This window comes from Triticum urartu, chromosome 7A (genome assembly GCF_056163025.1).
Source record: "Triticum urartu cultivar PI428250 chromosome 7A, HENAU_Tu73, whole genome shotgun sequence".
Lineage (NCBI taxonomy): Eukaryota > Viridiplantae > Streptophyta > Magnoliopsida > Poales > Poaceae > Triticum > Triticum urartu.
The window spans coordinates 314,203,726-314,229,251 of record NC_141879.1 but is presented as its reverse complement, the minus strand read 5'-3'; positions in this window follow the sequence as shown (position 1 = coordinate 314,229,251).

The following is a 25,526-nucleotide window of genomic DNA, read 5'->3' as shown; positions in this document are numbered from 1 at the left end:
AGGGAGGTCCAGCAGGAGCTCCAGGATGCCACAAAGAAATACGAGTCCTTGGAGCGCATGGTTTCGGACCAGGAGACTGAACTTGCTAAGGCCCGCCAAAGCACGCAAGAGGCCCGGGCTGAAGCCCAGGGCGCCCTCCAGGAGATCCAGGAAGCCAAGAAAATCGCGGCGGGTAAGGCCTTTATTATGCAAAGCAAATTTGTGAAGAAAAGGTACCTCTTACTGACCCGGATTTGGAGTTCTCCAGGAGCGTTTGCGGATGTGCTGTGCAGTGTTGCTGACATAGCGGAGTTCTTCCAAGCTGAGGAGGGGAGCTCAATGGAGAAGCTGTTCTTGTCGGCGTTCTAGGAACGGGGGTCCCCAGACTTGCCTGCCTGCGGCCTGCGGCGTGGCTCAAGAGGGGGCCCGGCATGGCCCATCTTCATCAACACAGACCCAAGACCCTCGCGAGGGGCCAAGCCTCGCGGGGCGGACGACACGGAGCTTCCTCAGGCATGGCCTCATCAGGCTGGCTCGTGAGGAGGCGGAGAGATCAAGGCGGGGTACCTCACGAGGTGCCCGTGACGCAAGCCATGACGACCAAGGGCGCCAGGCGGGTGCCAGCCCGCGTAGTGTCCTCCTTTCCTCTTTGGTGCAAAGGGGGCAAGCGCAGCCGCGGAGTACCGAGGCATCGGGCAAAGTTTGCCATTTCGGTGCAACGAGAGCAAGACCAGGAAGACTGCAAGACGGAGGTCATCGTGGAGCCCAAGACGGCGTCACCACCAGAGCTTTGTGCAGGCGAAGACTACTTTTGTCAGGGTAGCGAGTACTAGCTGTCCCCCTTCAAATTAGTCGGCCATTGTTGGCTCCCTTCCCGCTCGATATTTGGGAAGAGGACCAGGGCCTCTATAAATAGGACCAGCCACCCACAGAAGAGAGGGGTTCGGAAGGGTTAAGAGGAGAGGTTCGATAGGAGGATGAATCGGAGAAAGACAATCAGAGAGAGAGAGAAGGGTGGCTGAACTCCTCCCAGCAGTTCATCGCCCCAGCCAAGAACAGACCCTCGCGAGGCTGTTCTTCCTTGTATCATTCATCATCATCACCCCAAGAGGCAATCCACCACACCACACACTGGAGTAGGGTATTACACCACAACGGTGGCCCGAACCAGTATAAACCCTGCGTCTCTTGTGTTGTTCTTTCCATAGCTTAGATCTTAGCGAGGCGGAGGGGTGCAGGTAGGTAGGAAGCGAAATCTCCACGCGCTCCCCAGTGTTCGAACCTCAAGGGTCTGCCACAACCCGAAATCCGACATTTTGCGCGCTAGGTAGGGGTGCACCGGAATTCGTCTTCCACCACCCCGTTCTCCTCCGACCATCGCACCCATGTCTGACGCTCGTCGGGCCCGCGCCGAGCGCCGGGCCGCTCTTGCTTCCCGCGTCACCCAGACGGCTCCTGTCGGCGGGCGTCCTCACCGTTCCCCGTCACCTGCCATCAAAGCCGCCACCGGCCCGGCGGGGGACGAGCAGCAAGCATCGTCTCAGCATCCGTCCGTGCGGCAAGACGGCCGCACCGCAACTCCCTCGCTCCCCCAGCTGGTTCTTCGTCCCGCACGCTCCGCGCACCCATGGAGGCTCAAGCTGCGCTCATCGCGGCGAACGAGCTCTTGCACTACCGCCTCGTCGACGACGTCTACGAAGAATGGCTCGACCGCATCGCCGAGCTCGTCCGCGCCGCAGGGGGCTCTCCTGCGCCGTCCATTCCGCTGCACCGCACCCCGCCCCGCGTGGGCGACGAAGCTCCGGTGGCGCCCCGGCCGCCTCCTCCTCAAGAAGGTGCCATGGCTCCAAGGCGCGTGGCCCCTGGGCGGAACCCGCTCCGTCAGGTGCCAGCACAGCAAGAGTAGAGCTGCCAGGAAGTCCCTCGCCCGCAAGAAGCTGCCCGGGCGCTCCCTGCTCCAGCACGCCGCGACCATGCTCCTGCTCCCGCACGTCAAGACCCAGCTACGACGCGTGGGGACATGCAAGACCAAGCTCTCCGTCACCCAAGGCCTCCCGTGGCCACAACAGACTACCGTGCCTTCACCGCCGAGCTACGCAGTGTCGCGTGGCCCGGCAAGTTCAGGCCAGACCTGCCTCCTCGCTACGACGGCATGGCTGACCCTGCGGAGTTCCTCCAGCTCTACGAGCTTGGCATCGAAGCTGCCAACGGAGACGAGAAGGTCATGGCGAACTGGTTTCCCATGGTGCTCAAGGATGGGGCACGCACCTGGCTCCTGAACCTGGCTCCAGGCACGATCTCCTCCTGGGACGAGATGCGCACCCGCTTCATTGCCAACTTCCAAGGTACTCGCGACTGGCCACCCGCCGTGAGCGACATGCGCCGCATCAAGCAACAACCCGGGGAGACCCTGTCGAAGTACATCCAGCGCTTCAACAACGCACGCCTCAAGATTCCTAGGGTGACTGAAGAGGCCATCATCTCAGCTTTCTCCGACGGCGTGCGCGATGTCAAGATGAAGGAGGAGCTGGCGATGCATGAAGACCTGTGCACTTCTTTGGAGCTGTTCAACTTGGCAACAAAGTGCGCCAGGGCTGAGGAAGTGCGTCTCTCCCTCCTCGAGCTGCCTGCCGCGGACCCTGAAGAGAAGAAGCCCAAGGCCAAGGATGTGAAGCGCAAGGGGGCTTCCGTGCTCGCGGCAGAACCAGACACCAAGCGGGGCAGAGATCAGCCCGAGCCTTCCAAGGGCAGCCCGTACTGTGTGTACCACGACCTCCACACCCACAACACCAACGAATGTCAAGAGCTCCGAGCCGTGCGAGAAGGAAGGATCGGCCATCGCCCCGACCGCGGTGACCGGGGCTACGGTTGAGGAGGAGGAAGGAACGTAGGACGCTGGGAAGACCGTGGCCCGCGCCAAGGGTGGCGCGATCAACCTCACGAGGATCGCTGGCAAGACCCGCCTCGCGAGGGAGACTGGAGGGGTCGGCCTCGCGAGGATCGCCCGCAAGGCAACGCAGGCCTCCCTCCGCTGCCGCCGCAACCAAGGAGAAATGAGGACCGCCACCAGGACGACGAGGCTGGGGGCTTCCAGGAGCCGCGCGCGATCGCCTGCATCCTGGGCGGGGCTCAAGCCCCAGCCTCTCAACGCATCTTCAAGCAGTTCGCTCGCGAAGTGAATGCAGTCCTCCCCAAGCTCGAAGCCACGCGCCCACTCAGGTGGTCGGCATGCGGCATCACGTTCAGCTCAACAGATCAGCTCAAGTGTGCGGCTATAGCCGGAGTCCTCCTGATGCTCTGTTCCCCAATCATCAGCAACGTGGTGGTCACCAGGACCCTCATCGATGGCGGGGCAGGGCTCAAGGTCCTGTCCGTGGAAACATTCAACAATCTCCAAGTGCCCTACAGCCAGCTTCAACCAACCAAGCCTTTCTCCGGAGTCACCGACGGCTCCACGGTCCCGATCGGGCAGGTCCGCCTCCCTGTCACCTTCGGGGCACGCGACAACTACCGCACCGAGCTCATCGACTTTGACGTCGCTCACATTCGCCTGCCGTACAATGCCATCCTCGGGTACCCAGCGCTGGCCAAGTTCATGGCCGTAACTCACCACGGCTACAACGTCCTCAAGATGCCAGGAAGTGGCGGAGTCATCACGGTGCCCTATGAAGAGAAGGATGCGGTGTGTTCCCTGGAACGAGCCTTTCAGGCCGCGTCACTAGAAGATCCGGATCGCGGAAGCAGGAGGCTTCCCGAGACTGCCCCCAAGAAGAAGAAGACATCGTCTGGCCCGGCTCCTCAGGAGGCAGGCCTCTGTGGGCCCGTGCCTACCTAGGGGGAACCTCCTTCCATCGCATAGGAAAGCGCGCCCGGCGCCCTCCTCAGGCAGGGCTCGGGGGCTCTCCCCTGGAGGGCCACCGACCTGGCTAGGGTCACGAGGGAGGCGCTTGGGCACCACATGGAGGCGTGTTTCGAAGCACGTTTCCCTCAAGAAGGAGTAAGGCAAGGAGAGCCAGACCCTCAGGAGTTCGTCAGCAAGGCCATTCAGGAGCTACAGGAGTCAAGAGTCATGAAAGGCGGCCGCCGTCTACCAGCAGTGGCTCCCCATCCAGGCGAGGATGGTGGGCTGCGCGTCTGCATCGACATACCAGGGCGCAACCGAGTCGCCTCTCTAGAGCGCCTCTGGCCCTTGCGAGTGGGGCGCTGCGGAGGTCGACCCCACAGCTACGTTCGCATGCCTTACGGCTTGCTGAACGCGGCTGCCACGTACCAGCGCCTCATTAGGGGCATCATGGAGGCACAAGAGGCCAGGCGTTCCACAGCCTTGGCGGAGATGGAGATGGTCCGCGGGGAGCCGCCAGCACCTCCGGAGCATCCCGAGCCCCCCGGGCCTGGGGGCTCGTGAGGATTGGCTTCCGCAGCCCACCGAGTCTGCTACACCAACACCCCTTCGTCCTCAACGTCATCAGGTGACATCTTTCAAGTTTCACTTCCAGCTGGGAGCGCCCCCCTAGGGCTGCATTATTCCCAGGCCGCGTGGGTCCGTCCCTGCGGCATGTATCCCTTTTATTTCATGTTGTTATCTTACCTTATTGGGGGCGCCCCTCGGGCTGCATGATCCACAAGTCGCTCGGGCCAGACCCAGCGGCTTGTATCCCATTTGCGTTTATTCCCGGTAATGCGTTATACCCACCATGTTAGATTATTTGATGCCGGTCCATGGCACCTCTTCTTCTCCGTGCCGACCACTTGTATGTTAAAGGGGGGGTACCTGAGCATCGTGACTCAGGGCTCTTACTGGCTCTCCAGCCCTCACCCTCTGGTCTTGTCCACGACATCGCGACCTGGCATACCAGCGACGGCTAAGACCAGCTCGAGGGCCGGGACCCGAGGACGTAGAGTGCCGACATCTAACCGAATTTGCAGGGACACATCACAAGATAAGGCTCAGTGCCAGGCGCAACCCGCCTAGAGGTAGGGCCCCGTGAGTCCCGTGCTGGCTCACGGGTGCCCAGATACACCTCGCCAGGCCCTACCATGCCAGCCACATGGCAGGGCGGGGCTGTACATGCCCCGGGGGCTTCTCCCAGAGGGGGGCCCCCTCCCACGTACCAGTGGAAGCACCATGCTCCGTGCTGGCTGACGACACTGCCGAGGAGCGGCTATGCCCGTACACATACGGAAGCGCTATGCTCCGCGCTGGTGATAAACAACTGAGGGTGGCCCCCGGGCCGCATCAACCTCAGGGAGCCCAGAGCTCAGTGTCTAGCCTCATCGCAACGCCTGCCCTCGGGAGTGCCGCGTGAGGGGGCTGGGCACGGGGGCTGCGCCTGGGTCATGCCCAGACGCACGCCGTCCAGCCGGGCCCCCCGGGGCCTGGTTCGTCGCGCGTCTCTCCCCGAGCGGAGCCAAGGTACGAAGGCCGTTTGAGAGTCAAGGGGACTCCTGAGCATCGTGACTCAGGAGCCTAACTGGTCACGTAGCCCCTCACTCCTTGGCCCCATCCTGTTTTCCGGTCGAGACTAACGCTGGGTGAGGTATGCGCGCGGCCGGGCTCTGCAGACGTAGAACGGTAGATCCACCCACTTCACACCTCCCTACTTGCTGTTCGTGCGCCAAGGGGGACTCCTGAGCATCGCGACTCAGGAGCCTAACTTGTCACGTAGCCCCTCACTCCTTGGCCCCGTCCTGGTTTCCGGTCGGGACTAACGCTGGGTGAGGTACGCGCGGGGCCGGGCTCTGCCGGCATAGAACATAAGCAAGTAGGAAGGAAAAGCGCAAATTTCGAGGAATTCAAAAGCAAATATTACAGTCCACACTGTTATCTCAATGCCAAACGCAAGTTTAAACGCCTCCCCGAGGCATGATACATGTGCAGGAATTAAAGGCAGGACAGGAGCCACGACGGAGTCACTTGTCGGCGGAGGAGCAGCGCGGAATGGGTTCGCCTTACGGAGCAGTGGGGTCGGCAGCGCCTTGCTTCGGCTTGGTGCTGAAGGCCCGGAACTTCCCTAGCAGAGCCTCCGCGTGACCCTTCACGGCCTCGGCAGCGGCACGCTCGCCGCTTACTGGCTCTAGCAGGCTATCGAGGTCGACGCCGGGATCGCGAAGGTAGATGTGGGTGAGGACCCGCGTCAGTGCTGCAGAAGACAGGACAAACGCCTTGGCCTCAGCCGTGGGGCCAAGGCCAAGGGAGACATTTCGAGAGCACGAACCAGGAAGGGAAGCAGCTTGGCGGGGCTGTCCTCGGCGCCAGCCAGCGGGCTCTCCAGGCCGCTGTCGTAAAGCATCCTCGGCGAGGAGCGAGCCTTCACCTCCATCTCTGTGAAGGCCATGCGGTCCTCAGCAAGAACCAGGGCCTTGTCGTCCAGCTCGGCCTTCCTCGCCCCCAACTCCTGCTCCAGCGCGCCTAGGCGGTCGCGGCGCTTCCTGAGCTTGGCCTCCCTCTCCTTGACGGCCGCCTCACGAGCCTTCACGCCTTCTTCCTGCTCTTGGCAAAGGCGGGCCTCTTTCGCGAGCTGGTCCCGCAGGCCTTGCATCTCGTCCTCCAGCGCCTTGCAGTGACCACGGGCGTCGACCGCCTTCCCCAGGGCTGCATCATGAGCAGCCTTCGCCTCAAGAACGACCTGTTTCTCCTCATCGCAAGCCGTCGAGGCCTGGACCAGCGCCGCCCGAATCGAAGCGTCAGAGCGAACCCATCCTGAAGCCAGCTCCAAGCGCCCGGCCACCAAGCGAGGGTCGGTGCCAAGAAGATCCTGCCGCAGTCGGTCCAGCTCAGCAGCAGCATGGTCCAGAACGGCAGAAGGAGTCAGAGAGACAGTAGCCGGTGGAGTAGGAGGAGAAGGCGGCAGCGCGGCCACAGCGTCCTGAGGCGGAGTCTGCTGCGCCCCAACGGCTGAAGTGGCGGCGGCAGGCAAGGACACCTCGGGAGTCACATGGGCCGTGGGGGCTGAGCTCGCCCCAGCCGGCTCCGCCTGGCCTCGCGGGGACGACCGGGCAGGAGAAGCCCGTGCGTCGCGGTCACCCTCCTTCGCGGGCAGAGGCACTACCATGGGTGGAACCTTAGGAGCTCCCTTCGGCTTCTTTGCTGCGGGCACCAGCCTATCCAAGAGATGTGGACGTCAAGCCTTAGAAGCAGGACAAGAAATAAAGACAAGGATCAAACGCTTACGGGTCATCGCCAGTGAGCTCGAGCGGCCTCCAGCCAAATTTGAAGCCTAAAAGCCGGCTGGAAGGGTCAACCTCGGGAAGCTTGGAAGCGGAAGGTGCGTCTGCGGTCCGCCTCGGGGCTGGGGTAGACCCGCGGGAGATCAGCCCAGTCCTGTCCTTCTTCGGGATCGGGGGCAAGCTCCCGCCGTCCTGCTCGCCGTCATCCTCGTCGTCATCCTCGTCGTCATCGCTCGGAGAGAGGCGGAGAATGCGGGACCTGCGCCAGGAGAGGGGAGCCCTCGACTATCCGTCAGTCGCCTCGGTGTCAGGCCCTCTTTCCCACTCCCCTCCTTCCTCCTCTTCGCTGGAATCGTTGGAGGGCACGTCCACCGGTTCCTCGGGAGTTTCCATGGGCACGGGCCCATCCCCGTTGAAGACGGGCATGGACTCCACTACCTGCTCCCAGTCATCGCGGAGGAACAAGGGCGTAGGAGCGCCCTCCAACCTCGCCACATCGCCCCCGACCAGAGATTGGAGGACCGCAGCCAGATCTCCATCGGCCCAGGCCGCGGGGCTCGGATGGGGCCTCCACATCGGAAGTGAGTACCGCCGAAGCGGAGCCAGCTAGTGCTCTAGGAATTCCCTCAGTAGCGATGCGCCAGTCAGCTTCGCCGCCACCATGTTGGCCGGCCTCAGATCCGCATCCATCTTCTCCAGCACCAGCTTCGCGCGGGGGTCCGCGAGCTCAGCTCGACCCCAATCGCTGGAGCTCATGGGCTGCTCCGTGGGCAAGATCAGCCAAGGGTGGATCCGCCCAGCATCCACCAAGACCCACTTGCTCCTGAAGCCCTCAATCCTTTTCCGGGGTTCGAGATGGCAATGGCGCCACCGTACGCGATGAAGCTCGCGCACGCGGAAGCAGGACCGCGAGAGGTCCGGAGGTAGAAATAGTGGTGCAGCAAGGCCACTAAGGGCTGCACCCCTACGTGAGCCTCGCAGTAATAGGCAAAGATTGCTAGGAGAAGGACGGAGTTGGGGTGGAGATGCAGAGCCTGTAGCTTGTAATGGCGGAGGACAGAGAAGAAGAACTCAGAGAAGGAAGGCACCAGGCCGACGGCAATGGCACTTACGAAGAACGGATAGAAGGTGCTCCCTTGGCCTTCCGGGGTGGCGGAGCCGGCCTTGAGCGCCTTCGCCCCGTTGATGCCCTGCGGCGCCGCCATCCGGCGCAACCGGGCAAGGCTCGCCTCCGACACGTTTGGCGAGTCCAGGGCAGACAAGTACCAAGCTCCGGCAGGGGACTGACGAGGCGCCATGGCTTCCTAGGTCATGCAGTCGGAGTAGATCTGGAGATTTTGGAGGAAGGAGAGGCGTAAGAAAGGGGATCTGAGCAGCAACCGAAGAAAGCAAAAAGCGAAGCCTGGGCAGATGCCGCTCCCTTATCAACTCGCACGGTTGCTGAGGCGCCCACGTCCAGTCAACCGCCACGCGGCGCCCAAGGCCGCAGGCTGTTAGGGCCCGCGGCGCTTTGCTCTTGCCCTTCCGCCTCCCTGCACGGCCAAGTCTGGGCGCGCCTTGGACCCGGGGGCTACTGTCAGCGTTCTGGGAACGGGGGTCCCCAGACTTGCCTGCCTGCGGCCTGCGGCGTGGCTCAAGAGGGGGCTCGGCATGGCCCATCTTCATCAACACAGATCCAAGACCCTCGCGAGGGGCCAAGCCTCGCGGGGCAGATGACATGGAGCTTCCTCAGGCACGGCCTCATTAGGCTGGCTCGCGAGGAGGCGGAGAGATCAAGGCGGGGTACCTCACGAGGTGCCCGTGACGCAAGCCATGACAACCAAGGGCGCCAGGCGGATGCCAGCCCGCGCAGTGTCCTCCTTTCCTCTTTGGTGCAAAGGGGCAAGCGCAGCCGCGGAGTACCGAGGCATCGGGCAAAGGTTGCCATTTCGGTGCAATGAGACCAAGACCAGGAAGACTGCAAGACGGAGTTCATCGTGGAGCCCAAGACGGCGTCACCACCAGAGCTTTGTGCAGGCGAAGACTACTTTTGTCAGGGTAGCGAGTACTAGCTGTCCCCCTTCAAATTAGCCCGCCATTGTTGGCTCCCTTCCCGCTCGATATTTGGGAAGAGGGCCAGGGCCTCTATAAATAGGACCAGCCACCCACAGAAGAGAGGGGTTCGGAAGGGTTAAGAGGAGAGGTTCGATAGGAGATTGAATCGGAGAAAGACAATCAGAGAGAGAGAGAGAGAAGGGTGGCTGAACTCCTCCCAGCAGTTCATCGCCCCAGCCAAGAACAGACCCTCGCGAGGCTGTTCTTCCTTGTATCATTCATCATCATCAGCCCAAGAGGCAATCCACCACACCACACACTGGAGTAGGGTATTACACCACAACGGTGGCCCAAACCAGTATAAACCCTGCGTCTCTTGTGTTGTTCTTTCCATAGCTTAGATCTTAGCGAGGCGGAGGGGTGCAGGTAGGTAGGAAGCGAAATCTCTGCGCGCACCCCAGTGTTCGAACCTCAAGGGTCTGCAAGAACCCGAAATCCGACAGTTCTGGTCACAATACCTTGCGCTAGAACATCTAGTTCCCTTTAGCGATCAGCTGAAACAGCTGATCGAACTACATGGGACGACCGAACTGGCAATGAAGGATTTTATAATCCGGCTATGGCCTGCTGACACCCTGCCCAGCAGCTACTTCGGACTTGTGAAGCAGCTGGTTAATGCTTGCCCACGGCTTGATGCCATCAAACGGTCGGTCTGCATCGAAGGTGCGCGGATGGCCTTCACCCGCATCAAGGTGAAGTGGGCGAAGATGGACGCTGTGAAGCTCCCCACCGAGGGACTGCCCGTGGGCAAGGAGCACCACATGCTTGAGCGGTATTTGGAGGATGTCCTGAAGGGATCCCGCATTGTAGAGGGCTAGTGTTCGAAAGACGTTATCTTGGAATGAATACACTCATGTTATCCCGTCCTGTATTGTGCAAACAAGGCCTATATGTAATATAATGCCTGCGGTTTATTTAAAATTTTACCTCATGTGCGAATGTTTTATTAAATCTGAGAGTTGGCCAGTCGTCGCCTTCAGCCCCCACGTAGGTAGTACGGGGGTTTTCGGGTTGGAACCTAAACACTCTTGATCCAAGATTTTGTTCACTGAAGGAGGTGTTTAGCACATCGAACCAGGCAATCGGACTATGTGGCTTTATCACCCTCACTTAGCCAGAGGAGTTTGACAATAGAAATGTAGGTGCAGCCCCTAGTTGGCATTTGTTAATATGGACTAGGGTGCTGTAGACACCTGATCGGGTGGATGCCGATCCATCGTATAATGCGGAAAAAATCGCAAGAGATTTTAACCTCTGAACAGCTGACCAGCTCTCGTCGCATCATGACAGTCAGTTTTCGTCTTTCTCTACTGAGGTTCTCATCCGGATAAATCAGGACACAATCGCAGTAGTTCTCCCTTTACTACCCTAGATGATAGGGCGGAACGTAAGGTAGCAAGCACAGGAGCCGAGCAGCCCAACTATTGACTGAAGACATGATTCAGAGCCGATGCATATAATGCTAAATTTGGGGTGCCGAACTATACTAAAAAATGTTCCGACTTATTGCCATAGCATGGGCGCCATGAAGCCCCTGGAGAATTAAGGCGTACCAAAGTGTACGGATGCCATCGATAAGAATAGAGAAATAAAATGAAGTAGAAAGCCAGTGCCACATGAGTTGGGCTGCAAACTATTTTTAGTATAATTTGATTAATACGTCAAAGTGTATTTGTACAAATAGTACGATAAGCAACGAGGCTATTTAACATGCCGAGACCAAGGTGGAGCTTCACGCAGGTCCTGAAAATAGGTAGTGATCGTCAAGAAGACCACCTAGAGATTCCCCCACACCTCAACGCTACTTGCCACCTTGGTATATCCATCCTTTGAAAGGATCGATGATCAGGCCGTCGAGAGGGGCCTGTGGAGAAGAAACCTGAAAAGGGTAAAAAAGGAAAGGGAAAATATCTGTGTCCGAGGGGGTCGAGCCATATTATGGACCACAATCGAGTGACGCCTCCATCTTTGCCCATGGTATTTTGAGTGCGTAGTTATGTACGCGCGGTACGTATGCTGCTCTGTGTTCGGGACTAAGACGGAGACCGTATTACTAGTCGAACTCTTGACGAGCTGGATTGTCCTGCTGCGGAGTAGTTCGGACTCGTTTGACAATGTCCGGGAGCTTGGCCGCCGAATTAAAATTCTGCTTGATAAGGCCGCTCTATACTTCCGCTGCTAGGGCCGCGGTGTGCTCCTCGGTACAGAGGGAGCGTTCCGTTTTTCCATTAACTGTTATGACACCGCTAGGTCCGGGCATCTTGAGTTTGAGATAAGCATAGTGCGGCACCGCATTGAATCGAGCAAATGCGGTTCGTCTGAGCAGTGCTTGATAATCGTTGCGAAAAGGGACGGTATCAAAGATCAAGTCTTCGCTTCGGAAGTTTTCCGGGGATCCGAAGACAACTTCCAATGTGATTGAGCTTGTGGAACGGGCCTCTACGCCTGGTATTACTCCTTTAAAGTTAGTTTTTGTGGGCTTGACCCTTGATGGATCGATGCCCATCTTGCGGGCTGTGTCCTGATATAGCAGGTTGAGGCTGTTGCCGCCGTCCATGAGGACGCGCATAAGGTGGAATCCATGAATGATTAGGTTGCGGACCAATGCGGCTGAACTGCCATGATGGATACTAGTTGGATGATCCCTGCGATCAAAGGTGATCGGACAGGACGACCATGGGTTGAGTTTTGGGGCGACTGGCTCTATTGCATCGACGTCCCCGAGCGCTCGTTTGCACTCCCTTTTGGGTATATGGGTAGCGTATATCATGCTCACCGGTTTAACCTGGGGGGAAACTTCTTCTGCCCCCTGTGTTCGGCGGACGGGGCTCCTCGTCGTCATTCTCACTTTGCGACCCCTTCTCCTTGTCTTCGGCATTTAACTTGTCGGCCTGTTTAAAGACCCAACAATTCCGGTGGGTATGATTAGCTGGTTTATCAGGGGTGCCGTGGATCTGACATGGACGATCGAGTATGCGGTCCAAGCTGGAAGAGCCCAAATTGTTCCTTTTATATGGCTTCTTCCGCTGACTGGACTTGGAGCCAGTGAATCCGGCGTTGACCGCCGTGTCATCAGTATTGTCACCATTGTTTTGATGCTTATGCCTGTTGTGTCTGGGCTTGCCATTGCTATTCTTGGCTTTGGAGGTGCCAAGTTCGCTTGCATTATGATTGCTATGGGCTAGCCAACTATCTTCGCCCGCACAAAAGCGGGTCATAAGTGCCGTGAGGGCCGTCATGGACTTTGGCTTTTCTTGGCCGAGGTGTTGGGTGAGCCATTCGTCGCAGATGCTGTGCTTAAAGGCCGCTAGGGCTTCGGCATCCGGGCAGTCTACGATCTAGTTCTTTTTAGTTAAGAATCTTGTCCAGAATTTCCTGGCTGACTCTCCAGGCTGTTGAACTATGTGACTTAAGTTGTCAGCATCTGGGGGTCATACGTATGTGCCTTGGAAGTTGTCAGGGAAGGCGTCTTCCAGGTCCTCCTAGCTGCCAATGGAGTTTTCGGGCAGGCTGTTCAACCAGTGCCGAGCTGGTCCCTTGAGTTTTAGCGGGAGGTATTTGAAGGCATGAAGATCATCACCGTGGGCCTTATGTATCTGGAGAAGAAAGTCCTCAATCCATACCGTGGGATCTATTGTTCCATCATATGATTCGATATTTACGGGTTTAAACCCTTATGGGAAATCATGCTCCATTACTTCATCAGTGAAGCAGAGGGGGTGTGCGGCGCCTCTATATTGGGCCAGGTCAAGACGTAGTTCGGATGGAGTCCGTCTGCGGTTTTCAGCCTGGGCGTGATTATGCTTGTCATGTTTGGCTTGATAGTCGTCGTCTAGCGTCAGGGCACGCCCCCGCGATCCGTAGACCGATCTGGCCGGACCTGCTCTATTCTTCAGGTCCTGTCGCAGGTCATATGTGTATCCCTAAGCTGTTGTGTCTCTGCCCTTACGGCGAGATAGTATGGGTCGGTGTTCAACTTGAGTTGTCGTTTTGTCCCGGCCACGTGGTGGTCGGTCAGCCGTATTACGTACTGCTGGTGCAGGCTCAAGTGCCTCATCATCGAATTGAGGTAGCAGTTTACGCTTCAGTTAACTTTTGGTTGGGTGCACGAGGACGTATTCCTCGGCTGCCATGACATTAGTCAATTTGTCTTTGAGTAGATCTTGATCAGCCTGAAGCTGTTGTTGTTTCTTTTTCAAGCTCCTTGCAGTGGCTATTAGCCGTTTCTTAAAGCGCTCCTGCTCGAGAGGTTCCTCAGGCACGATAAAGTCTTTGTCACCGAGGCTGACCTCATCCTCGGAGAGTGGAAGGTAATTACTGTCCTCCGAGTCTTCGTTTGTGGCCTGTTCATCAGGGATAACTTGCCCATCCTCCCGATCGTCTTGTTCGGAGTTTTGCTTGATGAGATTTTCTTGTTCTTCGGCATTGTCCAGAGTATTATTGTCTCTCATGCCAGTATTGATGTCTCTGCCGCAGCGTGGTTTAGAGCGGCATCGTTGGCATTTTGGTTCTATCTCAGGAGGTTTATCCTCTAATGGATTTTTCTCATTATTGCCATCACTCTCTTTGGGTTTATCCACCATGTATACTTCATATGAAGAGGTGGCCGTCCAGCGTCCGGTAAACGGCGGGTTTTGGGCCTACTCTTCTCCGGCATCATCATTCGTACCGTTGATGTCTTCAGAGCCGTAATCGAGCATGTCAGTTAAGTCCTCAACAGTGGGGATGAAGTGGTTGGTGGGTGGGACGTAAAATTCCCCGCTCTCAGCCCCTAGTCCGGCTGGGCGTAGTTTGGATGTTGCTCCTCTGTAATAATGAGGGATCACATAAAGTCCAGAGCCTCGCTTAAAGGCGAGGTTTGTCCAGGGAGAAAAGAATTCATTGAGTACGGCGGGAAGGGGACTCCATGGCCGAGCTCACACGATGCTGTCTCCGAGGGTTCAGAGCCAGTGTCCGGGGAAGAGTCTGGCTTTGTGATGGTTGCCAGCTACACTGCTTCCTCCGACTCTCCGTACTAGGCTTAGTAGCCGTAGATAGTCCTGCGGGTTTAGAAATCCCATCTTTGGACCTGGCGACGTGCTTCGGCTCTAAGGCCAGAGCAGAGGTTGGGGTCGTGAATCCTTGGAAGATCAAGTCTCCTCGGATATCAGTGACATAATCCAGGTTTCCAAAACTAATCTGGTGACCTGGGGCGTAGCTGTGGATCTGCTCTACATGGCCAAGCGAGTTGGCCCGTAGTGCGAAGCCGCCGAATATGAAGATCTGGCTGGAAAAAACCTACCCCAAGGCAGCATCGTTGCGGATCATTGATGGAGCCATTGAACCTTCTGGCGGTGACACAATGGAACTCTCAATGAAAGCACCAATGTCAGTATCAAAACCGGCGGATCTCGGGTAGGGGGTCCCGAACTGTGCGTGTAAGGTCGATGGTAACAGGAGATAGGGGACACGATCTTTACCCAGGTTCAAGCCCTCTTGATGTAGGTAATACCCTACGTCCTACTTGATTGATCTTGATGAGTATGAGGCTTACAAGAGTTGATCTACCACGAGATCGATGTGGCTAAACCCTAGAAGTCTAGCATGTATGATTGTGATTCTTTTCTACGGACTAAACCCTCCGGTTTATATAGACACCGGAGGGGGCTAGGGTTATACAAAGTCGGTTACAGAGAAAGGAAATAATACATCCAGACGCCTAGCTTGCCTTCCACGCAAAGGAGAGTCCCATCCGGACACGGGAGGATGTCTTCTATCTTGTATCTTCGTGGACCAACAGTCCAGCACATGTCACATAGGCCGGTCGCCCGAGGACCCCTTAATCCAGGACTCCCTCACACGACACCTCCATGATCTGCACACGTTCATCTCAGTGAAATCCCTCGTACTCTTGATCCACCTGAGGCCGAGGAAGAGTTTCGTCAGCACGACGGTGTGATGATGGTGATGATGAAGTTACCAACACAGGGCTTCACCTAAGCACTACAATGATATGACCGAGGTGGAATTCTGTGGAGGGGGCCACCGCACATGGCTGAACAATCAAGTTGTGTGTCTATGGGGTGCCCCCCTCCCCGGTATATAAAGGGGTGGAGGAGGGGGCCGACCGGCCACCTTGTGTGTGCCCCCAAGGGGGGAATCCTACTCCTGCTAGGAGTAGGTTCCCCCCTTTCCTAGTCCTACTGGGATGGGAAGGAAGGGAGAGAGGGGAGGAAGGAAAGGGGGCCCGACCCCCCTCCCAATTCGCATTGGGCTTGGGGGGCGCCCCTCCTGTTGGCCTTCTCCTCTCTTCCACTAAAGCCCATGTAGGCCCATTAAGCCCCCAGGGGGTTCCGATAACCTCCTGGTACTCTAGTAAATGCCCGAACTCATCCGAAACCATTCCAGTGTCCAAACATAGCCTTCCAATATATTGATATTTATCTCTCTACCATTTCGAGACTCCTCGTCATGTCCGTGATCACATCCGGGACTCTGAACTACCTTCGGTACATCAAAACACATAAACTCATAATACCGATCATCATCGAACGTTAAGCATGCGGACCCTACGGGTTTGAGAACTATGTAGACATGCCTGAGTCTCACTTCCGGTCAATAACCAATAGCGGAACCTGGATGCTCATATTGGTTCCTACATATTCTACGAAGATCTTTATCGGTCAAACCGCATAACAACATATGTTGTTCCCTTTGTCATCGATATGTTACTTGCCTGAGATTCGATCGTCGGTATCTCAATACCTAGTTCAATCTCGTTACCGGCAAGTCTCTTTACTCGTTTCATAATGCACCATCCCGCAACTAACTCATTGGTCACATTGCTTGCAAGGCTTATAGTGTTGTGTGTCGGTGTCAAAACCGGCGGATCTCGGGTAGGGGGTCCCGAACTATGCGTCTAAGGTTGATCGTAATAGGAGACATGGGACACAAAGTTCTACCCAGGTTTGGGCCCTCTCGATGGAGGTAATACCCTACGTCCTGCTTGATTGATATTGATGAGTATGGGGGTTACAACAGTTGATCTACCACGAGATCGTAATGGCTAAAACCCTAGAAGTCTAGACTGTCAGATTATGATTGCCTCTATGGACTAAACCCTCTAGTTTATATAGACACCGGAGGGGCCTAGGGTTATACAAAGTTGGTTACATAGAAAGGAAATAGTACATCCGGCCTCCTAGCTTGCTTTCCACGCAAAGGAGAGTCCTATCCGGACACGGGAGAGAGTCTTCTGTCTTGTATCTTCATAGCCCGTTAGTCCGGCCCATTTCCAATAGGTCGGACACCTGAGGACCCCTTAATCCAGCACTCCCTCAGTAGCCCCTGAACCAGGCTTCAATGACGAGGTGTCCGGCGCACAGATTGTCTTCGGCATTGCAAGGCGGGTTCCTCCTCCGATCACTTCAAAGTACCTAACTTAAAGAGCTGTATTTGGCCCTTCATTTAATGTCACATCCATCGGCTTCTGTGCCTCCACCCCTTTCTGCTTCCACGTGTCAAACGAATACAAGAGCTCGGGGTATTTTTACATAACCCCCCTCCGGCCACATAAGAAAGGCCTCTATTTAAAGGGATTGGATCTCAGATCCATTCCACACCCAGCGGAAAATCCTCAGAGTCTTGCCAGAGGAAACCATTCGACATGGCTAGCATCCCTAGTTCCTCCTCCCGCCCTCACGGCTCCGAGAAAGGTGATTGGGAAACATGATCTGTATCCCATGAGGAGTTGGTTAAGATTTAAACACATGGATTCCTTCCCCCCGTGGATCTGGTCCCTGTTCGAGCGGGATTGACCTCCTTCACAGGTGAAGTTCTGGCGGAAAATTTCCCCAATCCAACCTGTCAGATTTCGGGTTCCGGCAGACCCTTGCGGTTCGAACACTGGGGTGCGCGCAGAGATTTCGCTTCCTACCTTCCTGCACCCCTCCGCCTCGCTAAGATCTAAGCTATGGAAAGAACAACACAAGAGACATAGGGTTTATACTGGTTCGGGCCACCGTTGTGGTGTAATACCCTACTCCAGTGTGTGGTGTGGTGGATTGCCTCTTGGGCTGATGATGATGAATGATACAAGGAAGAACAGCCTCGCGAGGGTCTGTTCTTGGCTGGGGCGATGAACTGCTGGGAGGAGTTCAGCCACCCTTCTCTCTCTCTCTCTGATTGTCTTTCTCCGATTCAACCTCCTATCGAACCTCTCCTCTTAACCCCTCTGATCCCCTCTCTTCTATGGGTGGCTGGTCCTATTTATAGAGGCCCTGGTCCTCTTCCCAAATATCGAGCGGGAAGGGAGCCAAAAATGGCGGGCTAATTTGAAGGGGGACAGCTAGTACTCGCTACCCTGACAAAAGTAGTCTTTGCCTGCACAAAGCTCTGGTGGTGACGCCGTCTTGGGCTCCACGATGACCTCCGTCTTGCAGTCTTCCTGGTCTTGGTCTCGTTGCACTGAAATGGCAACCTTTGCCTGATGCCTCGGTACTCCGCGGCTGCGCTTGCCCCCTTTGCACCAAAGAGGAAAGGAGGACACTGCGCGGGCTGGCACCCGCCTGGCGCCCTTGGTCGTCATGGCTTGCGTCACGGGCACCTCATGAGGTACCCCGCCTTGATCTCTCCGCCTCCTCGTGAGCCAGCCTGATGAGGCCGTGCTTGAGGAAGCTCCGTGTCGTCCGCCCTGCGAGGCTTGGCCCCTCACGAGGGTCTTGGGTCTGTGTTGATGAAGATGGGCCATGCTGGGCCCCCTCTTGAGCCACGCCGCAGGCCGCAGGCAGGCAAGTCTGGGGACCCCCGTTCCCAGAACACCGACAGTAGCCCCCGGGTCCAAGGCGCGCCCGGACTTGGCCGTGCAGGGAGGCGGAAGGGCAAGAGCGAAGCGCCGTGGGCCCTAACAGCCTGTGGCCTTGGGCCTTGGGCGCCGCATGGCGGTTGACTGGACGTGGGCGTCTCCACTTCCCCATGGCGCCTCGGCAACTGCACGGATTGGACAAGTCCCTGCATGCAAAGCGGGTCATGATTACCTGCGATCGTGGAGGTCGGCGGTTGGCCTTCGCCGGCTATAAGTACGGAACGGTGCGTGCCCTTCCAGTCCATCCCTTCTTGCTTCTCCTTCTTCCCAATCCTTGCTCCGTCTTGCTGTGATGGCTCCGATCCGCCGGTTCTCGATGGCAGAGAAGGGAAAGGCTCCCCGAGAGGAACCAGACCCACTCCCGCCGAAGAAACGGCTCGTCCCCTGTGGCCCGGACGAGGGGGCCCTTCAGGTGGTATCGAGGCCTTGGTGCGAGCGGGCGCCGCCGGGGTTCCTTCTTCCATTGTACTCCCACGTCGAGGGCCCTGAAGGAGCTGATGCTGACCGCCACGGGCGGCGCCGCCATCGGCGCCGACGGGTCACGAAGGTGTGGGTCGTCCCCCCTGGAGTCCACACCGAGGGCTCCTCCCAAGAGTTCATGCTCCACGTCGCCATTCCTCTTCAGTCTTGTATTCGCCTTCCTCCCTTCTTCGCCTCCATCATCCCGCAGGGGGAGCCCCTGGAGCTCTGGCTGCAGCACGCCGGCTGCAGCACCCTCGCGACCGAGGCAGAGGTCGTGGTCGTTGCCCCGGGCGAGGTCTTCATGACTCGGGGCTGGAGAGAGATCGCCCGGGTTTGCAGGACAAGGGGCGTCTTCACGATCCACTTGGATTACGATGGTGCTTCAGTGATGCTCTTCAAGGTCTTCGATGCGAGCGGGCGCCGGCTGGAGTGCTGCCCCGGGAGAGGTGGCCGGGGCCCTGCTGCAGCAAGGACTGGGCCCGCTGACCGCTCCCTTGGTGGCTCCTTAGGCGGAGGAGGCGTCGGAGGTTCCAGCGACTCTGGCGAGCTCTTTGCAACTCTGGAGACAAGCGACGACAGCTACGAGCCCCCGAGCCGGCTCCGCTCCTGGAGCAAGGCGGGCTCGTCAGGCCGCCGCCGACTCTGATCTAGATGGGGTTGGCGCCGGTGCTTGACGGCCCACTGTTGATGATGGCGTCTTCTGCTGGGGCACGCGTAGTTAGTGTCCCCTTAGGATCTGTTCCCTGTGAGGAATCAAAAATGCGTCCCATGGGGGCTTGTAAGGTGCCTGTGATCCTGTTTTGTTAATATAACCCTTGTCGTAGAATTGTGCGAGCTGCTCATTCCGTCTTAGCTCAGTCCTCCCTTTCGAACCTCACGAGGGCTTGGTGCTCTGCGCCGACAGGTCCCAGTCCCAAGGCGGCTTTAGCCGTCGCTGGTATGCCAGGTCGCGATGCCGTGGTCAAGGCCAGGAGGTGAGCGACCCGGAGTCCGGTAAGAGCCCCTACGTCGCGATGCTCATGAGGTCCCCTTTGGCGCCCAAGCAGCCATCGTTGGGTGAGAAAGGAGAGCGGCGTCGCTAACACGGAATAGCACTAGGTGCAGGGATGGTGCCACGATAGCTGGCGCTTCCGGGTGATGACTTATCTCGAGAATCAGGGGCCGCTCTCTGGCGTGTCGCCGGGTCCGTGCATCGGCAGGCGCGAGGGTGCTCGGCGAGGTCCTCGTGTGTCTCTCCCCTCTCGCCTTATTTCCCCTATCTGCTCTACGTCCTCGGGTCCCGGCCCTCGAGCGAGTCTCAGCCGTCGCTGGTATGCCAGGTCGCGATGCCGTGGACAAGGCCAGAGGGTGAGGGCTGGAGAGCCAGTAGGAGCCCTGAGTCGTGATGCTCAGGCACCCCCCTTTAACGTGCAAGCGGTTCACGTGGACGAGAGTGGAGGAGACACCGCAAGGGCCTCGCCTGACGCAGCTCCTTTAAGAGATCCTATAGACCCATCATAGAAAAGAAAACGAGGGGTTGCCATGACAATTGACAGTCAGCCATTGGTTGCTTCGGAGGGATAATGAGGCACTGAAGGCTTGACGAGGTGACGCTATGCGGGGCTGCCACGGCCAGAGCTCAGCCATTCAGGTTTGTCGGCGTTGCAGGGACGGACCCATGCGCAAGCATCGTGCCGTTTGGGAGCAGCTCCGTTAGTTGGCGTCAGCTGAGCAGGCAACTAGGTAAAACACATTAGCCGCGAAGGAGTGGATTCGTTCAAATAGATGCTGGGAAGGCGGACATCACTGGGTCAGGCCCGAGCGACTTGGGGATCATGCAGCCCGAGGGGCGCCCCCAATAAGGTAAGCAAACAACATGAAATAAAAGGGATACATGCCGCAGGGACGGACCCACGCGGCCTGGGAATAATGCAGCCCTGGGGGGCGCTCCCAGCTAGAAGTGAAACTTGAAAGATGTCACCTGATGACGTTGAGGACGAAGGGGTGTTGGTGTAGCAGACTCGGTGGGCTGTGGAAGCCAATCCTCACGAGCCCCTAGGCCCGAGGGCCTCGGGAGGCTCCGGAGGTGCTGGCGGCTCCCCGTGGACCATCTCCATCTCCGCCAGGGCTGCGGAACGCCTGGCCTCTTGTGCCTCCATGATGCCGCTATGAGGCGCTGGTACGTGGCAGCCGCGTTCGGCAAGCCGTAAGGCATGCGAACGTAGCTGTGGGGTGGACCTCCGCAGTGCCCCACTCGCGAGGGCTAGAGGCGCTCTAGAGAGGCGACTCGGTTGAGCCCTAGTATGTCGATGCAGACGCGCAGCCCACCATCCTTGCCTGGATGGGGAGCCACTGCTGGTAGACGGTGGCCGCCTTTCATGACTCTTGACTCCTGTAGCTCCTGAATGGCCTTGCTGACGAACTCCTGAAGGTCTGGCTCTCCTTGCCTTACTCCTTCTTGAGGGAAACGTGCTTCGAAACACGCCTCCATGTGGTGCCCAAGCGCCTCCCTCGTGACCCTAGCCAGGTCGGTGGCCCTCCAGGGGAGAGCCCCCGAGCCCTGCCTGAGGAGGGCACCGGGGCGCTTTCCTATGCGATGGAAGGAGGTTCCCCCTGGGCAGGCACGGGTCTAGAGGGGCCTGCCTCCTGAGGAGCCGGGCCGGACGATGTCTTCTTCTTCTTGGGGGCGGTCTCGGGAAGCCTCCTACTTCCGTGATCCGGGTCTTCTAGTGACGCGGCCTGAAAGGCTCGTTCCAGGGAACACATCGCATCCTTCTCTTCACAGGGCACCGTGATGACTCCGCCACTTCCTGGCATCTTGAGGACGTTGTAGCCGTGGTGAGTTACAGCCATGAACTTGGCCAGCGCTGGGTACCCGAGGATGGCGTTGTATGGCAGGCGAATGTGAGCGACATCGAAGTCGATGAGCTCGGTGCGGTAGTTGTCGCGTGCCCCGAAGGTGACAGGGAGGCGGACCTGCCCGATCGGGACCGTGGAGCCGTCGGTGACTCCGGAGAAAGGCTTGGTTGGCTGAAGCTGGCTGCAGGGCACTTGGAGATTGTTAAAAGTTTCCACGGAGAGGACGTTGAGCCCTGCCCCGCCATCAATGAGGGTCCTGGTGACCACCACGTTGCTGATGATTGGGGAACAGAGCATCGGGAGGACTCCGGCTGTAGCCGCACACTTGAGCTGATCTGCTGAGCTGAACGTGATGGCGCACGCTGACCACCTGAGAGGGCGCGTGGCTTCGAGCTTGGGGAGGACTGCATTCACTTCATGGGCAAACTGCTTGAAGATGCGTTGAGAGGCTGGGGCTTGAGCCCCGCCCAGGATGCAGGCGATCGCGCACGGCTCCTGGAAGCCCCCAGCCTCCTCGTCCTGGTGGTGGTACTCATTTCTCCTTGGTTGCGGCGGCGGCGGAGGGAGGCCTGCGTTGCCTTGCGGGCGATCCTCGCGAGGCCGACCCCTCCAGTCTCCCTCGCGAGGCGGGTCTTGCCAGCGATCCTCGTGAGGTTGATCGCGCCACCCTTGGCGCGGGCCTCGGTCTTCCCAGCGTCCTGCGTTCCTTCCTCCTCCTCGACCGTAGCCCCGGTCACCGCGGTCGGGGCGACGGCCGATCCTTCCTTCTCGCACGGCTCGGAGCTCTTGACATTCGTTGGTGTTGTGGGTGTGGAGGTCGTGGTACACGCAGTACCGGCTGCCCTTGGAAGGCTCGGGCTGATCTCTGCCCCGCTTGGTGTCTGGTTCTGCCGCGAGCACGGCAGCCCCCTTGCACTTCACATCCTTGGCCTTGGGCTTCTTCTCTTCCGGGTCCGCGGCAGGCAGCTCGAGGAGGGAGAGACGCCCTTCCTCAGCCCTGGCGCACTTGGTTGCCAAGTTGAACAGCTCCAAAGAAGTGCACAAGTCTTCATGCATCGCCAGCTCCTCCTTCATCTTGACATCGCGCATGCCGTCGGAGAAAGCTGAGATGATGGCCTCTTCAGTCACCCTGGGAATCTTGAGGCGTGCGTTGTTGAAGCGCTGGATGTACTACTGCAGGGTCTCCCCAGGTTGTTGCTTGATGCGGCGCATGTCGCTCACGGCGGGTGGCCGGTCGCGAGTACCTTGGAAGTTGGCGATGAAGTGGGTGCGCATCTCGTCCCAGGAGGAGATCGTGCCTGGAGCCAGGTTCAGGAGCCAGGTGCGGGCCCCGTCCTTGAGCGCCATGGGAAACCAGTTCGCCATGACCTTCTCGTCTCTGTTGGCAGCTTCGATGCCCAGCTCGTAGAGCTGGAGGAACTCCGCAGGGTCAGCCGTGCCGTCGCAGTGAGGAGGCAGGTCTGGCTTGAACTTGCCGGGCCACGCGACACTGCGTAGCTCGGCGGTGAAGGCACGGCAGCCTGCTGTGGCCACGGGAGGCCTTGGGTGACGGAGAGCTTGGTCTTGCATGTCCCCACGCGCCGCAGCTGGGTCTTGACGTGCGGGAGCAGGAGCATGGTCGCGACGTGCTGGAGCAGGGAGCGCCCGGGCAGCTTCTTGCGGGCGAGGGACTTCCTGGCAGCTCTGCTCTTGCTGCGCTAGCACCTGACGGAGTGGGTTCCGCCCAGTGGCCACGCGCCTTGGAGCCATGGCGCCTTCTTGAGGAGGAGGCGGCCGGGGTGCCGCCGGAGCTTCGTCGCCCGCGCAGGGCAGGGAGCGGTGCAGCGGAACGGACGGCGCAGGAGAGCCCCCTGCGGCGCGGACGAGCTCGGCGACACGGATGAGCCATTCTTCATAGACGTCGTCGACGGGGCGGTAGCGCAGGAGCTCATTCGCCGTGATGAGCGCAGCTCGAGCCTCCATGGGTGCGCAGAGCGCGCGGGACGAAGAACCAGCTGGGGGGAGCGAGGGAGTTGCGGTGCGGCCGTCTTGCCGCACGGACGGATTCTGAGACGATGCTTGCTGCTCGTCCCCCGCCGGGCCGGTGGCGGCGTTGATGGCAGGTGACGGGGAACGGTGAGGACGCCCGCCGACAGGAGCCGTCTGGGCGACGCGGGAAGCGAGAGCGGCCCGGCGCTCGGCGCGGGCCCGATGAGCATCAGACATGGGTGCGATGGTCGGAGGAGAACGGGGTGGTGGAAGACGAATTCCGGCGCACCCCTACCTGGTGCACCAAATATTGGATTTTGGGTTCCGGCAGACCCTTGAGGTTCGAACACTGGGGTGCGCGCGGAGATTTCGCTTCCTACCTTCCTGCACCCCTTCGCCTCGCTAAGATCTAAGCTATGGAAAGAACAACACAAGAGACACATGGTTTATACTGGTTCGGGCCACCGTTGTGGTGTAATACCCTACTCCAGTGTGTGGTGTGGTGGATTGCCTCTTGGGCTGATGATGATGAATGATACAAGGAAGAACAACCTCGCGAGGGTCTGTTCTTTGCTGGGGCGATGAACTGCTGGGAGGAGTTCAGCCACCCTTCTGTCTCTCTGATTGTCTTTCTCCGATTCAACCTCCTATCAAACCTCTCCTCTTAACCCCTCCGAACCCCTCTCTTCTGTGGGTGGCTGGTCCTATTTATAGAGGCCCTGGTCCTCTTCCCAAAAATTGAGCGGGAAGGGAGCCAACAATGGCGGGCTAATTTGAAGGGGGACAGCTAGTACTCGCTACCCTGACAAAAGTAGTCTTCGCCTGCACAAAGCTCTGGTGGTGACGCCGTCTTGGGCTCCACGATGACCTCCGTCTTGCAGTCTTCCTGGTCTTGGTCTCGTTGCACCGAAATGGCAACCTTTGCCTGATGCCTCGGTACTCCGCGGCTGCGCTTGCCCCCTTTGCACCAAAGAGGAAAGGAGGACACTGCGCGGGCTGGCACCCGCCTGGCGCCCTTGGTCGTCATGGCTTGCGTCACGGGCACCTCGTGCGGTACCCCGCCTTGATCTCTCCGCCTCCTCGCGAGCCATCCTGATGAGGCCGTGCCTGAGGAAGCTCCGTGTCGTCCGCCCCGCGAGGCTTGGCCCCTCGCGAGGGTCTTGGTTCTGTGTTGATGAAGATGGGCCGTGCTGGGCCCCCTCTTGAGCCACGCCGCAGGCCGCAGGCAGGCAAATCTGGGGACCCCCGTTCCCAGAACGCCGACACAACCAGGGAGGAATGGGTGTGCTTCGTATCTTACTTGTTGAGAGGCGACGGGTTTCCAATCCACCCCTTCCTCCATGGACTCCTGGAGTATTACGGCCTCCAACTGCCGAACCTCACGCAGACCTCTATCCTGCACATCGCGGGTTTTGTTGCCGTCTGCGAGCTTTTCCTAGGCTGTGAGGCCCACTTTGATTTGTGGAGGAAGCTATTCTGCCTCGTCCCTCGCAACCGAGGAGTGTCGATATTCGAGGTGGGCGGCGCCGAAGTATGGCGCATAGCCAGGACCGGATACCTGTCCGGTATGCCAAAGAAAGCGCCCTCAGAATGGCCCTCAGAATGGTTCTATATTGAGGATGTTGCTCTCCCCGACCCAGTGCGAAGGGGTCTTCCCGAATTTTCAAGTGCTCCGTTGATGGAACGCCACAGTTGGCGCCCCTGGATCCTCGAGGAGGAAGATAGCGCGGAAGTCCGTCAATTGATGGGCAAGATAAGGACACTTGCCCAGTCTGGATTATCAATAATCAAGGTGATGGCGACTTCCATAGTGCGGGGGGTCCAACCACTTCAATACAGAGGGCTTCCCATGTGGCACTATAATGGGGAGGATGACGCCTCACACTGCGGTCGGAAGGGTCCAGACACCCCTACCGCTTTGGTCAAAATATTAGCCGAACTATGCAGAGGGGAGAAATAGGAGTTCACTCGTCTTAAACATCGAGATGGATTTTCTATGTACAATTCACCGAGCTGGGTGAGCTCTAATCCCACCACTTTACTCAATCCTCTCCCTGGATCGCTTTTAATGGATATTAACCCATCTATTCGTAACAGGAATGGCAGAAGGTTGTCGAGGGGATTTATGGCCCTGCCCCATAGCCAGAGGATCCCAACCGGGACCTAGACCCCGGAT